At 45.7% G+C, this 15,849-nt stretch overlaps 13 non-coding genes across 13 annotated transcripts; all 13 read left to right on the top strand.

Moving 5' to 3' along the window:
* The first annotated feature begins 1,889 nt into the window (after nt 1–1,889).
* On the top strand, nt 1,890–1,963 carry trnav-aac (transfer RNA valine (anticodon AAC)). Its single transcript has one exon. It is a non-coding gene; the product is annotated as a tRNA-Val (tRNA).
* Nucleotides 1,964–2,079: 116 nt separating this feature from the next.
* Nucleotides 2,080–2,152, top strand: trnav-cac (transfer RNA valine (anticodon CAC)). The gene has a single exon. It is a non-coding gene; the product is annotated as a tRNA-Val (tRNA).
* Nucleotides 2,153–3,107: 955 nt separating this feature from the next.
* On the top strand, nt 3,108–3,180 carry trnav-aac (transfer RNA valine (anticodon AAC)). The gene has a single exon. It is a non-coding gene; the product is annotated as a tRNA-Val (tRNA).
* A 1,198-nt stretch (nt 3,181–4,378) lies between these two features.
* Nucleotides 4,379–4,450, top strand: trnai-aau (transfer RNA isoleucine (anticodon AAU)). Its single transcript has one exon. It is a non-coding gene; the product is annotated as a tRNA-Ile (tRNA).
* Nucleotides 4,451–7,833: 3,383 nt separating this feature from the next.
* trnav-uac (transfer RNA valine (anticodon UAC)) lies at nt 7,834–7,907 on the top strand. The gene has a single exon. It is a non-coding gene; the product is annotated as a tRNA-Val (tRNA).
* Nucleotides 7,908–12,482: 4,575 nt separating this feature from the next.
* trnav-cac (transfer RNA valine (anticodon CAC)) lies at nt 12,483–12,555 on the top strand. The gene has a single exon. It is a non-coding gene; the product is annotated as a tRNA-Val (tRNA).
* A 945-nt stretch (nt 12,556–13,500) lies between these two features.
* Nucleotides 13,501–13,573, top strand: trnav-aac (transfer RNA valine (anticodon AAC)). The gene has a single exon. It is a non-coding gene; the product is annotated as a tRNA-Val (tRNA).
* A 602-nt stretch (nt 13,574–14,175) lies between these two features.
* trnav-uac (transfer RNA valine (anticodon UAC)) lies at nt 14,176–14,248 on the top strand. The gene has a single exon. It is a non-coding gene; the product is annotated as a tRNA-Val (tRNA).
* Nucleotides 14,249–14,401: 153 nt separating this feature from the next.
* On the top strand, nt 14,402–14,474 carry trnav-aac (transfer RNA valine (anticodon AAC)). Its single transcript has one exon. It is a non-coding gene; the product is annotated as a tRNA-Val (tRNA).
* A 380-nt stretch (nt 14,475–14,854) lies between these two features.
* trnav-aac (transfer RNA valine (anticodon AAC)) lies at nt 14,855–14,926 on the top strand. The gene has a single exon. It is a non-coding gene; the product is annotated as a tRNA-Val (tRNA).
* A 168-nt stretch (nt 14,927–15,094) lies between these two features.
* Nucleotides 15,095–15,167, top strand: trnad-auc (transfer RNA aspartic acid (anticodon AUC)). The gene has a single exon. It is a non-coding gene; the product is annotated as a tRNA-Asp (tRNA).
* Nucleotides 15,168–15,519: 352 nt separating this feature from the next.
* trnav-uac (transfer RNA valine (anticodon UAC)) lies at nt 15,520–15,592 on the top strand. Its single transcript has one exon. It is a non-coding gene; the product is annotated as a tRNA-Val (tRNA).
* A 153-nt stretch (nt 15,593–15,745) lies between these two features.
* trnav-aac (transfer RNA valine (anticodon AAC)) lies at nt 15,746–15,818 on the top strand. Its single transcript has one exon. It is a non-coding gene; the product is annotated as a tRNA-Val (tRNA).
* Nucleotides 15,819–15,849: the final 31 nt, after the last annotated feature.

Here is a 15,849-nt window from a genome sequence, read left to right as displayed (position 1 = left end):
TTAACGATTGTCAGAGATCATCTGATTCTTCAATTCAAGACTTCTCGTGAGGATACCTGCCAGTATCTACATCTATTTGTAGGAAGACCAAATTTCAGTGATGCTCATAAATATTGTGATCTATGGTGTCAAAAGCAGCACTAAGATCCAAAAGGAGAAGTATGGAGGCTGATCCATTGTCTGAAGCAATTAGAATATCATTGGAGAGGTCTAGACAAAAGCTGGGACAGCTCTCTCCCACAACCGGGGCACTGGGAAAAAAGCGAAGATCAACAGCCATGGAGCGTCTTTATTACCTGTGTGACGTCATCGGGGATCCCTGCTGAGGGCGCTGGTGTCTAGCAAATGCCATCCTCTTCAAACTCAGAACCACACCCTAGGGTTGGATCCTGGGGTCATGGCGCCATTTCCAAACAGGCAGACAACTCTGGCCAGGCTTCAGGATGTAGGCCTCTCTATTGTTCTTTTCAGAGCACGTGGGAGGCCATCACAACAGTAGTAACGATGGCATTCATCATCAAGGGGAAGAGGGTGTCCTGTACAGGTTTCTGTAGTGTTGTGGTCATCACGTTCGCCTCACACGCGAAAGGTCCCCAGTTCGAACTGGACAGAAACATCTTGCTGTCAGCTGGAAATAAATCAGCGTCTTTTTTCCAGTTAATGCATACCTCTTAATTCGATTAAAGAATTGCCTTTAGCGATGTTTTTGGTTCTTCCCTTGCATTGTCAGCAATATTCGAAGTAACGATGGCATTTCATCGTCAAGGGGAAGGGAGTGACCAGTGCAGGTTTCCGTAGTGTAGTGGTCATCACGTCGCCTAACACGCGAAAGGTCCCCAGTTTCGAAGCTGGGCGGGAACATGTTTGCTGTCAGCTGGAAACAGATGTTTTTGGTTCCTGCCTTGCATTCTCAGTTGCCTTCAATTTTCGTATTAACGATGGCATTTCATCATCAAGGGGAAGATGGTGTCCTGTGCAGGTTTCTGTAGTGTGTGGTTCATCACGTTCGCCTCACACGCGAAAGGTCCCCAGTTCGAAACTGGGCAGAAACTGTGTTTTCAGTTATTCTTTTTCAACAACGGCAGAGAGGTCAGAGATCATACGCCCTGTGATATGAGGGCCATGAATGGTGTCTGCGATGCCCTCCTCTGCTTGGGGCTTGTGGGGGTACTGATTGATCCACACTGGATCAGAGGTGTTCACCTCAAAAGTTAATGGTTCACATTGCACCAGTCGCACTTCTGTTGGGCCCTGCGCCCATAGGGACTCTGGTAGAGAGTCAATGATAGACCCTGAAACCGGGAGACCTGGGCCTCCTCCAGAACTGAGCTATCTACGGCTTCTACTTGAATTGAGTATATGTTGGCTCTAGCCGAATAAAGTACTCCGCGAATGTCCGTGATAACCCAATCATCCTGTGCTAATGCTAGTTTTACCATCCCACCCAATTCTTTAACCTGATGTTTAGGATGTAAAGCCAGAGACACTTGTGGGACGGCCTCTTCGACATCTGATACCACTGCAATTGTTCTGGTGTCAGGGACACCGCTGCTGCTACTCGAAAGCTGGGGCAGCTCTCTACCACAACTGGGGCACTGGGAAAAAGCGAAGATCAAGAGCCATGAAGCGTTTTTATTACCTGTGTGATGTCATCGGGGATCCCTGCTGAGGGCGCTGGCGTTTGGCAAATGCCCTCCTGTTCAAACTCAAAACCATACCCTAGGGGTGGATCCTGGGGTCATGGCGCCATTTTTCAAACAGGTAGACAACTCTGGCCCAGGCTTCAGGATGTAGGATTCTCGATTGTTCTTTTCAGAGCACGTGGGAGGCTATCGCAACAGTGGTAATGATGGCATTTCTTGATAAGCGGAAGGAGGTGATCTGTGCGGGTTTCCGTAGTGTAGTGGTCATCACGTTCGCCTAACACGCGAAAGGTCCCCCAGTTCGAAACTGGGCGGAAACATGTTTGCTGTCAACTGGAAACAGATGTTTTTGGTTCCTGCCTGCATTCTCAGTTGCTTCAATTTTCGTATTAACGATGGCATTTCATCATCAAGGGGAAGGGGCTGGCCTGTGCAGGTTTCTGTAGTGTAGTGGTCATCACGTTCGCCTCACACGCGAAAGGTCCCCAGTTCGAAACTGGGCAGAAACTGTTTTTTCAGTTATTCTTTTTCAACAACGGCAGAGAGGTCAGAGATCAGCTGATGCTTCACTTCAAGACTTCTCGTGAGTAGACCTGCCAGTATCTGCGTCTATTAGTAGGAAGAGCAAATTTCGGTGATGCAACAATCAGAGGTCCAGACGAAAGCTGGAACAGCTCTCTCCCACAACCGGGGCACTGGGAAACAGCGAAGATCGAGAGCCGTGGAGCGAGTATGACCTGTGTATTTGGTAAGTGCTACCTCTGAATTAGAATAGAAAATGTTTGGCTTCAGCTGTTTGTTTGGTCAATTCATTGTGTAATTGCGGGTAGTAAAGATGGCATTTGGTGCCTAGATGAAGCGTAAAGACGATTGGTCCAAGTACCCAAACCTGTGGGACTCCATAACTGACTGCATTGCATGAGGAGGAGCTGTTGTGAACATGAAGAAACTGATGTCTATCTGATAAATAGGATTTGAACCACCTTATTGCAGTTCCTTTAATCCCAATTTCATGTTCCAGTCTCTGTAGTAAATATTATGATCTATGGTGTCGAAAGCAGCACTAAGATCCAAAGGAGAAGTATGGAGGCTGATCCATTGTCTGAAGCAATTAGAATATCATTGGAGAGGTCCAGACAAAAGCTGGGAAAGCTCTCTCCCACAACCGGGGCACTGGGAAAAAGTGAAGATCAAGAGCCATGGAGTGTCTTTATTACCTGTGTGACGTCATCGGGGATCCCTGCTGAGGGCGCTGGTGTCTAGCAAATGCCCTCCTGTTCAACTCAGAACCACACCCTAGGGGTGGATCCTGGGGTCATGGCGCCATTCCAAACAGGCAGACAACTCTGGCCCAGGCTTCAGGATGGAGGCCTCTCTATTGTTCTTTTCAGAGCACGTGGGAGGCCATCACAACAGTAGTAACGATGGCATTTCTTGATAAGCGGAAGGAGGTAACCTGTGTGGGTTTCTGTAGTGTAGTGGTCATCACGTTCGCCTAACACGGGAAAGGTCCCCAGTTCGAAACTGGGCGGAAACATGTTTGCTGTCAGCTGGAAACAGATGTTTTTGGTTCCTGCCTTGCATTCTCAGTTGCTTCAATTTTCGTATTAACGATGGCATTTCATCATCAAGGGGAAGAGGGTGTCCTGTACACGTTTCTGTGGTGTAGTGGTCATCACGTTCGCCTCACACGCGGAAGGTCCCCAGTTTCGAACTGGGGAGGAACAGTATTTTCTGTAATTCTTTTTCAACAAAGGCAGAGAGGTCAGAGGTCAGCTGATGCTTCACTTCAAGACTTTTATTGAATATACCTGCCAGTATCTGCATCTATCTTAGGAAGACCAAATTTCGGTGATGCAACTGGAAGAGCAAATGCAGCTTTTATGAAAGTTCCCTGTTCACGTCAGAAATCATTAGATTGGAAGGGGCGGAAACCCCTTGCTTTCAGGTTTCAGTAGGGTAGGGTCATCACGTTCGCCTAAACACGTGAAAGGTCCCCAGTTCGAAACTGGGCGGAAACATCTTTGCTGTCAGCTGGAAATAAATCAGCGTCTTTTTTCCAGTTAATGCATACCTCTTTATTCGATTAAAGAATTGCCTTAGCGATGTTTTTGGTTCTGACTTGCATCCTCAGCTGCTTCAATTTTCGGTAGTAAAATTACATGAGGGGCAGGTCTTTGTATTGCGCCAAATCATAACAACGTGACATAAAGGTACTTTACATGAATAGCAGGTCTAGAGGCCTTTCAGAGATTTGTTTGGACATCTAGATAGTAACGAGTTACAGTAGTCCAGACTGAAAGTACAAATGCATGGACGAGTTTTTCTGCATCATCCTGAGAGAGGATGTCTCTGATTTTCCTGATGTTTCTCAGGTGGAACAAAGCTGCCCTACTGACTCTTTTATGTGAGGGACAAAGGACATGTCCTGGTCAAGGTTCCACCAAGGTTTCTTACAGTGGAGCTGGAAGCCAACGTAATGCCATCCAGACTGATTATGATTAGATAGCATTTCTCTGTGGTAAAAGGGTCCCCAGTTCGAAACTGGGCGGAAGCATGTTTGCTGTCAGCTGGAAACAGAGCAGCATTTCTTTTTAGTTACTGCATACCTCTTAATTCAATTAGAGAATTGGCTTTCGCGATGTTTTTGGTTCTTGCCTTGCATTCTCAGTTGCTTAAATTTTCGTAGTAACGATGGCTTTTCATCATCAAGGGGAAGGGGCTGGCCCGTGCACGTTTCTGTAGTATAGTGGTCATCACGTTCGCCTAATACGCGAAGGTCCCCAGTTCGAAACTGGGCAAAAACAGAACTCTGAGGGGAAGGCAGTGACCTGTGCAGGTTTCCGTAGTGTAGTGGTCATCACGTTAACCTCACACGCGAAAGGTCCCCAGTTCGAAACTGGGTGGAAACATGTTTGCTGTCAATTGGAATAAATCAGCATCTCCTTTCAGTTAAGACATACCTCTTAATTCAATTAGAAAAATTGGCTTTAGCGATGTTTTTGGTTCTTGCCTTGCATTCTCAGCTGCTTCAATTTCGTAGTAAAATTACATGAGGGGCAGGTCTTTGTATTGCGCCAAATCATAACAACGTGACATCAAGGTACTTTACACGAAGAGCAGGTCTAGAGGCCTTTCAGAGATTTGTTTGGACATCTAGATAGTAACGAGTTACAGTAGTCCAGTAGTACAGTAGTAGTACAGTAAAGAGGATTGGTTCCAAGTAGCGAAGTGAAGGCATACCTCTTAATTCGATTAGAGCATTTGCTTTCGCGATGTTTTTGATGCGTTGCTTGCATTCTCAGCGACTTCAATATTGAAGTAACGATGGCATTTCATCGTCAATGGGAAGAGCGTGCCCGGGGCAGGTTTCTGTAGTGTAGTGGTCGTCACGTTTGTCTCACACGCTAAAAGGTCCCCATTTTGAAACTGGGCAGAAACACAACTTAATTTTTTTTCGGTTGCCTTTTTTTTTTGCCTTGCATTCTCAGCTGCTTCAATTTTCGTAGTAAAATTACATGAGGGGCAGGTCTTTGTATTGCGCCAAATCATAACAAAGTGACATAAAGGTACTTTACATGAAGAGCAGGTCTAGAGGTCTAGGCCTTGCAGGAACATGGTATGGCGATGAGTCACCACTTGCAGGATGAGGACAGGGAGTGAGGAGAGGAGCTGGGAGAGACAGAGAAAACATGGTTAGTAAATGCAGTACAAATGCTTAGAACTGGGAGAAACAGGGATTTTTAAGAAGCATGGTTCTTATCAGCACATGCAGGGGGGAGGGAGGGAGAGAGAGGGAGAGAGAGAGACGAGAGAGAGACGAGAGAGATGTTAGGCCTATAGTAGCATAGCTAAAGAGTAGAGGACTTTAACTTTTTAACTATAAGCTCTGTCATATAAGAAAATTTTCAGCCTGATCTTGAAAATTGCTAAAGAGTCCGCCCCCCAAAACGATACTGGAGTTGGTTCCATAGAAGAGGAGCCTGTTAACTGAAAGAGCTGCCTCCAGATTTCTTCTTGAAGACTCTAGGAACCACAAGTTAACCTCCACTAGAGAGTGGAGTGGCCTACTAAGACAGTAAGGAACTATGAGCTCTCTGAGACGTGATGGAGCTCAGCCATTAAGAGCTTTATATGTTAACGGAAGGATTTTTAAATTCTACTCTATATTTTACTGGCAGCCAATGAAAAGCAGCTAACCCGAGAGAGATGTGATCTCATTCCTAGTGCCTGTTAATTTTCTTGCAGTACGCGTTCTGAATCAACTGAAGGCCTTTCAGAGATTTGGTTTGGACATCTAGATAGTAACGAGTTACAGTAGTCCAGCCTAGAAGTTACAAATACTTGGACGAATTTTTCTGCATCATCCTGAGAGAGGATGTCTCTGATTTTCTTAATTTTTCTCAGGTGGAACAAAGCTGCCCTACTGACTTCTTTTATGTCAGGGACACAAGGACATGTCCTGGTCAAAGGTTACTCCGAGGTTTCTTACAGTGGAGCTGGACACCAACGTAATGCCATCCAGACTGATTACGATTAGGTAGCATTTCTCTGAGGTGCTTAGGGCCGAGTACAACAACTTCAGTTTTGTCAGAATTAAGGAGTAAAAATGATGGGTCATCCAGACTTGTATGTGTTCAAGACATGTCTGATGTCCTGATAATGTTGCCCTAGAGGAAGTAGATGAAGCGTTAAAGAGGATTGGTCCAAGTAGCGAACCTTGTGGGACTCCATAACAGACTGCAGCGCATGAGGAGGAGCTGTTGTTAACATGAGCTAACTGATGTCTATCTGATAAATAGGATTGGAACCACCTTACTGCAGTTCCTTTAATCCCAATTTCATGTTCCAGTCTCTGTAGTAAAATATTATGATCTATGGTGTCGGAAAGCAGCACTAAGATCCAAAGGAGAAGAAGTATGGAGGCTGATCCATTGTCTGAAGCAATTAGAATATCATTGGAGAGGTCCAGACAAAAGCTGGGACAGCTCTCTCCCACAACCGGGGGCACTGGGAAAAAGCGAAGATCAAGAGCCATGGAGCGTCTTTATTACCTGTGTGACGTCATCGGAGATCCCTGCTGAGGGCGCTGGCGTCTAGCAAATGCCCTCCTCTTCACAACTCAGAACCACACCCTAGGGGTGGATCCTGGAGACATGGCGTCATTTCCAAACAGGCCGACAACTCTGGCCCAGGCTTCAGGATGTAGACCTCTCTATTGTTCTTTTCAGAGCACGTGGGCAGGCGATCGCAACAGTAGTAACGATGGCATTTCTTCATAAGCGGAAGGATGTAACCGGTCCAGGGTTCCGTAGTGTAGTGGTCATCACGTTCGCCTCACTGTGCGAAAGGTGCCCAGTTTGAATTGGGTGGGAACATCTTTGCTGTCAGCTGGAAATAAATCATCGTCTGTTTTAGTTAATGCTATACCTCTTAATTCAATTCGAGAATTGGCTTCTTTCCTTGCATTTTCAGCTGCTTCAATTTTCGTATTAACCATGGCATTTAATCATCAAGGGGAAGAGCGTGTCCTGTGCAGTTTTTTGTAGTGTAGTGGTCATCACGTTTGCCTCACATGTGAAAGGTCCCGAGTTCGAAACTGGGCAAAAACACAACTTCTTTGTTTTTTTTTTCAACGAATGCAGACGAGGTCAGTGGTCAGCTGATGCTTCACTTCAAGACTTCTCATGAGTATACCTGACAGTATCTGCATCTATTCGTAGGAAGACCAAATTCGGTGTGATGCAACAATAAGAATAAATGCAGCTTTTATGAAAGTACCCGTTCACGTCAGAAATCATTAGATTGGAAGGTGTTAGAATAAAAATACATAAAATGATTATCACAGTATTGCTCTACTTTTACTAACCCTGCAGGAATGCAGAAACTTGTGTTTTTCTTACAGGAACTGAGATCATACCTCCGGAAGATAAGCAACGACCTTCGAAGAGGAACAAAACAGGAGGAGGCTGAAACCAGATTACTTTGGTTATGAACTAGCTCCTCAAAGTGTTCGTGTGTCATGTTTCAGAGGCGTAACGTGAATATGATTATTCAACAAGCAACTATTCATCTACTACGTTGCAGCTGTGTATTTCCCCGCCTTTAGAGCTGCAACGTCCTGTAACTAGTTTAATAATTTCTAGGTGGCTTAAACCTGAACAGAAGGGGCGGAGGAGCTTGTGTTCAGGTTTCCGTAGTGTAGTGGTCATCATGTTTGCCTTACACGTGAAAGATCCCCAGTTCGAACCTGCGGCGGAAACAGATTTGCTGTCGGCTCTAAATATGGGAAAAATGCAGGACAAGCTGGACCTGTGTATTTGGTAAGTGCCACCTCCTGATTTAGATTAGAGAATTTGCGTCAGCTGTTTTCTTTGTGTAATTGCTGTAGTAATGCAAGCGTCTGTTTTTAGTTAATGCATACCTCTAATTCAATTCGAGAATTGGCTTTAGCGATGTTTTTGTGTGCTTTGCTTGCTTCTCAGCTACTTCAATATTCAAAGTAACGATGTCAGAGATCATCTGATTCTTCAATTCAAGACTTCTCGTGAGGATACCTGCCAGTATCTACATCTATTTGTAGGAAGACCAAATTTCAGTGATGCGCAACAATAAGAGCAAAAGCAGCTTTCTGAAAGTACCTGTTCAGTTTAGATTGGAAGGTGCGGAGTCGCTTGTGTTCAGGTTTTCTGTGGTGTATTGGTCATCATGTTCGCCTTACACGTGAAAGCTCCCCAGTTCGAACCTGGGCAGGCCAGATTTGCTGTCGGCTCTAAAAATTGAAAAAAAAAAAATGCAGGAGAGCAACACCTGTGTATTTGGTAGAGCTATCTCTGATTTAGATTGGAGAATTAGCTTCAGCTGTTTGTTTGGTCCATTGCTTGCATCCTCAGCTTCTGTAAGTGCTGTCGTAACGATGGCATTTCATCGCAAAGGAGAAAGGAACACCCTGTTGCAGGTTTCCGTAGGTTAGTGGTTATCCCGTTGCCTAACACGTGAAAGAGCCTCATTTTGAACCTGGGCAGAAACAGATTGCTGTTTGCCTTTGATTAGGGGAAATGCAGCGGAGAGCAGAATCTGTGTATTTGGTAAGGACTACCTCTGCATTAGAGTAGAGAATTGGCTTCAGCTCTGTGTTTGCTGCATCACTTGCATTTTTGCTTTCTGGACGTTCCGTAGTAATGATGGTATTTCTTCAGAAGGGGAATTGCATAACCCTTGCAGGATTGCGTAGTGTAGTGGTCATCACGTTTGCTTAACACGCAACAGAGATCATGTAATGTTTCATTTCCAGATTCCTCCTTCATTTACTGGCCAATATCTACATCTGTCAGTTTAGAGATCAGGTTTTTGGTTATGCACCGATAAGGGCAAGCGCAGCTTTCATGAAAGCACCGATGCATGTCAGAAATCATTTCATCGGAAGGAGCGGGGTGTGAGGGATATTGAGGTCAGGTGCAGTTTTGTTGCTTTCTTGACTGCTGCATTGAAGCGGTGCTGCTCTCTATGTCATGCAGCAAGTTAAAATGCCAATTATTGCCTGCCGCCTCCTGTTTTGGTCCAGTTGTGGGATGAGGCTCAGTGAGAAGTGATAACACTCATCGAGCTTACTGTCAGGTTTCATATTTGGCTCTTCTAGAATTGATAAAAGACGGTCTTCCAAATCAGAGGTCTGCTGTTGTCTGTGGCTCCTTCTTGGGCTGGTGCAAGCCCCCACCTCTCTCTTGGGCTCCAGGACCTGTGGGGCCTGTATCTCTCGCCAGATGTAGTCGGCCCCAGTACAGACTCTGCTACGGAAACAGTCTGTGCTATAGATAGGCTTGGAGCGGGAGAAACAGACCGTCACACTGATGCAGTGGGCAGAGCCAGATCAACAGAGGCACATGCCGACACTTTTGTAGAAGATCTCTCCTCTGCAAAAGCAACGCTCACGTTGCTTTTCGAAATACAAAACAAACACAAACAACATTGGTGTCACGGACACAAGAATGATCTATTACCTCATTGGAACTTTGCACATAGAATGTAAAGATATTACAATCAATAATGTTATATAATTAAAGAAAAAGAAGAATTTCAGTCAGACCTTCTCGGGTTTAGGGGGGCAAAAGGAAAGACATGATTGAGATAGCACAACGCTTCCGGGCGAAGTGGAACTTCCAAAATTGCCTGGGAACTGCACGTGGACACGCTTGCGATGGCAGCATGCATCCTGCATAATTTCCTCCTTGCCCCAACTGAAACAGTGTGGCTGCTGGAAGAGGCAGAGGACTTCGGGAAATGCATGGCACCAGTGAGAAAAATAGGAGGAAACAGGGCATCGAGAGAAGCCTGTGCAGTTAAGGAGAGCTTGGACACTTGGCAGCCTAGTGACATTAACAAGAGAGTGCTTGTCACTAGTTTGCACCACACAGTCATTTCCTCATCGTTCTCTCAGTTTTATAAGCCCTTTTTGTCTTTCGGAACCTTTTTGGTACAGTGATTTAGGTGATACCAGGTCTTGCTTACTTCCACCTGACGCCGTCGGTGTTGCTCATACAACCTTGTAAGGTCTTTCTTGCTCTCTCTCAAACTGGTGGTCCTGGGGTCATGGCGCCATTTCCAAACAGGCAGACAAACTCTGGCCCAGGCTTCAGGATGTAGGCCCTCTATTGTTCTTTTCAGAGCACGTGGGAGGCCATCAAAACAGTAGTAACGATGGCATTCATCATCAAGGGGAAGAGGGTCTCCCTGTACAGGTTTCTGTAGCGTAAGTGTCATCACGTTCGCCTCACACGCGAAAGGTCCCCATATCGAAAACTGGGCAGAAACACAACTTAATTTTTTTTTTTTTTTTTTCAACAAATGCAGAGAGGGTCAGTGGTCAGCTGATGCTCTTCATGTAAAGGTACTTTACATCCTTTACATCACGGTACCAAAAAGTAAAGTACTTTACATGAAGAGCAGGTCTAGAGGCCTTTCAGAGATTTGTTTGGACATCTAGATAGTAACGAGTTACAGTAGCCCAGTAGTACAGTAGTAGTACAGTTAAAGAGGATTGGTCCAAGTAGCGAAGTGAAGGCATACCTCTTAATTCGATTAGAGCATTTGCTTTCGCGATGTTTTTGATGCGTTGCTTGCATTCTCAGCGACTTCAATATTTGAAGTAACGATGGCATTTCATCGTCAATGGGAAGGGCGTGCCCGGGGCAGGTTTCCTGTAGTGTAGTGGTCGTCACGTTTACCTCATACGCGAAAGGTCCCCATTTCGAAACTGGGCAGGAAAAACAAACTTAATTTTTTTTTTTTTTTCAACGAATGCAGAGGAGGTCAGTGGTCAGCTGATGCTTCACTTCAAGACTTCTCGTCAGTATACCTGCCAGTATCTGCATCTATTCTTCGGAAGACCAAATTTCGGTGATTGCAACTGGAAGAGCAAATGCAGCTTTTATGAAAGTACCTGTTCACGTCAGAATCATTAGATTGGAAGGGGCGGAGCAGCTTGCATTCCGGGTTTCTGTAGTGTTGTGGTCATCAAGTTTGCCTCACACGCGAAAGGTCCCCAGTTCGAAACTGGGCGGAAACATCTTTGCTGTCAGCTGGAAATAAATCAGATCTTTTTTCCAGTTAATGCTTACCTCTTAATTCGATTAAAGAATTGCCTTTAGCGATGTTTTTGGTTCTTCCCTTGCATTGTCAGCAATATTCGAAGAAACGATGGCATTTCATCGTCAAGGGGAAGGGAGTGAACAGTGCAGCTTTCCGTAGTGTATCGGTCATCACGTTTGCATTACAGGCGAAAGATCCCCAGTTTGAAACTGGGCAGAAAACTGTGTTTTCAGTTATTCTTTTTCAACAACGGCAGAGAGGTCAGAGATCATACGCCCTTGTGATATGAGGCCCTGAATGGTGTCTGCGATGCCCTCCTCTGCTTGGGGCTTGTGGGGTACTGATTGATCCACACTGGATCAGAGGTGTTCACCTCAAAAGTAAATGGTTCACATTGCACCAGGTCGCACTTCTGTCGGGCCCTGCGCCCAGAGGGACTCTGGTAGAGAGTCAATGATAGACCGTGAAACCGGGAGACCTGGGCCTCCTCCAGAACTGAGCTATCTACGGCTTCTACTTGAATTGAGTATATGTTGGCTCTAGCCGAATAAAGTACCTCCGCGAATGTCCGTGATAACCCAATCATCCTGTGCTAATGCTAGTTTTACCATCCCACCCAATTCTTTAGCCTGATGTTTAGGATGTAAAGCCAGAGACACTTGTGGGAACGGCCTCTTCCGACATCTGATACCACTGCAATTGTTCTAGGTGTCAGGGACACCGCTGCTGCTACTCGAAAGCTGGGACAGCTCTCTACCACAACTGGGGCACTGGGAAAAAAGCGAAGATCAAGAGCCATGAAGCGTCTTTATTACCTGTGTGACGTCATCGGGGATCCCTGCTGAGGGCGCTGGCGTTGGCAAATGCCCTCCTGTTCAAACTCAAAACCATACCCTAGGGGTGGATCCTGGGGTCATGGCGCCATTTTCAAACAGGTAGACAACTCTGGCCCAGGATTCAGGATGTAGGATTCTCGATTGTTATTTTCAGAGCACGTGGGAGGCTATCGCACAGTGGTAATGATGGCATTTCTTGATAAGCGGAAGAAGGTGACCTGTGCGGGTTTCCGTAGTGTAGGGTCATCACGTTCGCCTAACTCGCGAAAGGTCCCCAGTTCGAAACTGGGCGGAAACATGTTTGCTGTCAGCTGGAAACAGATGTTTTTGGTTCCTGCCTTGCCTTCTCAGTTGCTTCAATTTTCGTATTAACGATGGCATTTCATCATCAAGGGGAAGAGGGTGTCCTGTGCAGGTTTCTGTAGTGTAGTGGTCATCACATTCGCCTCACACGCGAAAGGTCCCCTGTTCGAAACTGGGCAGAAACTGTGTTTTCAGTTATTCTTTTTCAACAACGGCAGAGAGGTCAGAGATCAGCTGATGCTTCACTTCAAGACTTCTCGTGAGTAGACCTGCCAGTATCTGCGTCTATTCGTAGGAAGAGCAAATTTCGGTGATGCAACAATCAGAGGTCCAGACGAAAGCTGGAACAGCTCTCTCCCACAACCGGGGCACTGGGAACAGCGAAGATCGAGAGCCGTGGAGCGAGTATGACCTGTGTATTTGGTAAGTGCTACCTCTGAATTAGAATAGAAATGTTGGCTTCAACTGTTTGTTTGGTCAATTCATTGTGTAATTGCGGTAGTAAAGATGGCATTTGGTGCCTAGATGAAGCGTTAAAGACGATTGGTCCAAGTACCCAAACCTGTGGGACTCCATAACTGACTGCAGTGCATGAGGAGGAGCTGTTGTGAACAGAACAAACTGATGTCTATCTGATAAATAGGATTTGAACCACCTGAGTGCAGTTCCTTTAATCCTAATTTCATGTTCCAGTCTCTGTAGTAAAATATTGTGATCTATGGTGTCGAAAGCAGCACTAAGATCCGAAGGAGAAGTATGGAGGCTGATCCATTGTCTGAAGCAATTAGAATATCATTGGAGAGGTCCAGAGAAAAGCTGGGACAGCTGTCCCGGGGCACTGGGAAAAAGCGAAGATCAAGAGCCATGAAGCGTCTTTATTACCTGTGTGACGTCATCGGGGATCCCTGCTGAGGGCGCTGGCGTTTGGCAAATGCCCTCCTGTTCAAACTCAAAACCATACCCTAGGGGTGGATCCTGGGGTCATGGCGTCATTTTCAAACAGGCAGACAACTCTGGCCCAGGCTTCAGGATGTAGGATTCTCGATTGTTCTTTTCAGAGCACGTGGGAGCCGACGCAACAGTGGTAATGATGGCATTTCTTGATAAGCGGAAGGAGGTGACCTGTGCGGGTTTCCATAGTGTAGTGGTCATCACGTTCGCCTAACACGCGAAAGGTCCCCAGTTCGAAACTGGGCGGAAACATGTTTGCTGTCAGCTGGAAATAAATCAGCATCTCTTTTTAGTTACTGCATACCTCTTAATTCAATTAGAGAATTGGCTTTCGCGATGTTTTTGGTTCTTGCCCTGCATTCTCAGTTGCTTAAATTTTCGTAGTAACGATGGCATTTCATCATCAAGGGGAAGGGGCTGCTTGTGCAGGTTTCTGTAGTGTAGTGGCCATCACGTTAGCCTATCACGCGAAAGGTCCACAGTTTGAAACTAGGCAGAAACAGAACTTTCTGTGTTTCTTAACAAAGGTAGAGAGGTCAGAGATCAGCTGATACTTTACTTCAAGACTTCTCATGAGTATCTTTTGTACTTTTACTAACCCTGCAGGAATGCAGAAACTTGTGTTTTTCTTACAGGACTTGAGATCATACTAACTAGGGACCACCCTAAGGAAATAAAGAGGGGAGAACGGAAGAGATACGTCAGAGCAGTTAGAGAATGTAACTGAACATATCTCTGTCTGTTCTCCTTGCAAGTAAAAATGAGCGCTGTTGTCCTTTGTCTTTCTTCCCTGTGTTTCATATGTTCTAGGTGGCTTAAACCTGACAGAAGGGGGCAGAGCAGCTTGTGCTCAGGTTTCTGTAGTGTAGTGGTCATCACATTCGCCTTACACGCGAAAGATCCCCAGTTCGAACCTTGGCAGAAATAGGTTTGCTGTCGGCTCTACACAAGCCGGACCTGTGTGTTTGGTTACTGCTACCTCTGATTTTGATTAGAGAATTGGCTTCAGCTGTTTGTTTGTGTAATTGCTGTAGTTAACGCTGCATTTCATTGTCAAGGGGAAGGCAGTGACCTGTGCAGGTTTCTGTAGTGTAGTGGTCATCACGTTCGCCTAACACGCGAAAAGTCCCCAGTTCGAAACTGGGCGGAAACATGTTTGCTGTCAATTGGAAATAAATCAGCATCTCTTTTTTAGTTAAGGCATACCTCTTAATTCAATTAGACAAATTGGCTTTAGTGATGTTTTTGGTTCTTGCCTTGCATTGTCGCATGAAGCGTCTTTATTACCTGTGTGACGTCATCGGGGATCCCTGCTGAGGGCACTGGCGTTTGGCAAATGCCCTACTGTTCAAACTCAAAACCATACCCTAGGGGTGGATCCTGGGGTCATGGCGTCATTTTCAAACAGGCAGACAACTCTGGCCCAGGCTCAGGATGTAGGATTCTCGATTGTTCTTTTCAGAGCACGTGGGAGGCGATCGCAACAGTGGTAATGATGGCATTCTTGATAAGCGGACGGAGGTGACTGTGCGGGTTTCCGTAGTGTAGTGGTCATCACGTTCGCCTAACACGCGAAGGTCCCCAGTTCGAAACTGGGCGGAAACATGTTTGCTGGAAACAGAGCAGCATTCTTTTTAGTTACTGCCTACCTCTTAATTCAATTAGAGAATTGGCTTTCGCGATGTTTTTGGTTCTTGCCTGCATTCTCAGTTGCTTAAATTTTCGTAGTAACAATGGCATTTCATCTCACGGGGAAGGGGCTGACTTGTGCAGGTTTCTGTAGTGTAGTGGTCATCACGTTAGCCTATCACGCGAAAGGTCCACAGTTCGAAACTAGGCAGAAACAGAACTTTCTGTGTTTCTTAACAAAGGTAGAGAGGTCACAGATCAGCTGATACTTTACTTCAAGACCTTCTCATGAGTATCTTTTGTACTTTTACTAACCCTGCAGGAATGCAGAAACTTGTGTTTTTCTTACAGGACTTGAGATCATACTAACTAGGGACCACCCTAAGGAAATAAAGAGGGGAGAACGGAAGAGACTACGTCAGAATAGTTAGAGAATGTAACTGAACATATCTCTGTCTGTCTCCTTGCAAGTAAAAATGAGCGCTGTTGTCCTTTGTCTTTCTTCCCTGTGTTTCTCATGTTCTAGGTGGCTTAACCTGACAGAAGGGGGCAGAGCAGCTTGTGCTCAGGTTTCTGTAGTGTAGTGGTCATCACGTTCGCCTTACACGCGAAAGATCCCCAGTTCGAACCTGGGCAGAAACAGGTTTGCTGTTGGCTCGACACAAGCCGGACCTGTGTGTTTGGTTACTGCTACCTCTGATTTGATTAGAGAATTGGCTTCAGCTGTTTGTTTGTGTAATTGCTGTAGTAACGCTGGGCATTTCATTGTCAAGGGGAAGGCGGTGACGTGTGCAGGTTTCCGTAGTGTAGTGGTCATCACGTTCGCCTAACACGCGAAAAGTCCCCAGTTCGAAACTGGGGGGAAACATGTTTGCTGTCAATTGGAAATAAATCAGCAT

Source organism: Echeneis naucrates, chromosome 4 (genome assembly GCF_900963305.1).
Source record: "Echeneis naucrates chromosome 4, fEcheNa1.1, whole genome shotgun sequence".
Taxonomy (NCBI): domain Eukaryota; kingdom Metazoa; phylum Chordata; class Actinopteri; order Carangiformes; family Echeneidae; genus Echeneis; species Echeneis naucrates.
This window is presented reverse-complemented; position numbering and strand designations above follow the sequence as displayed.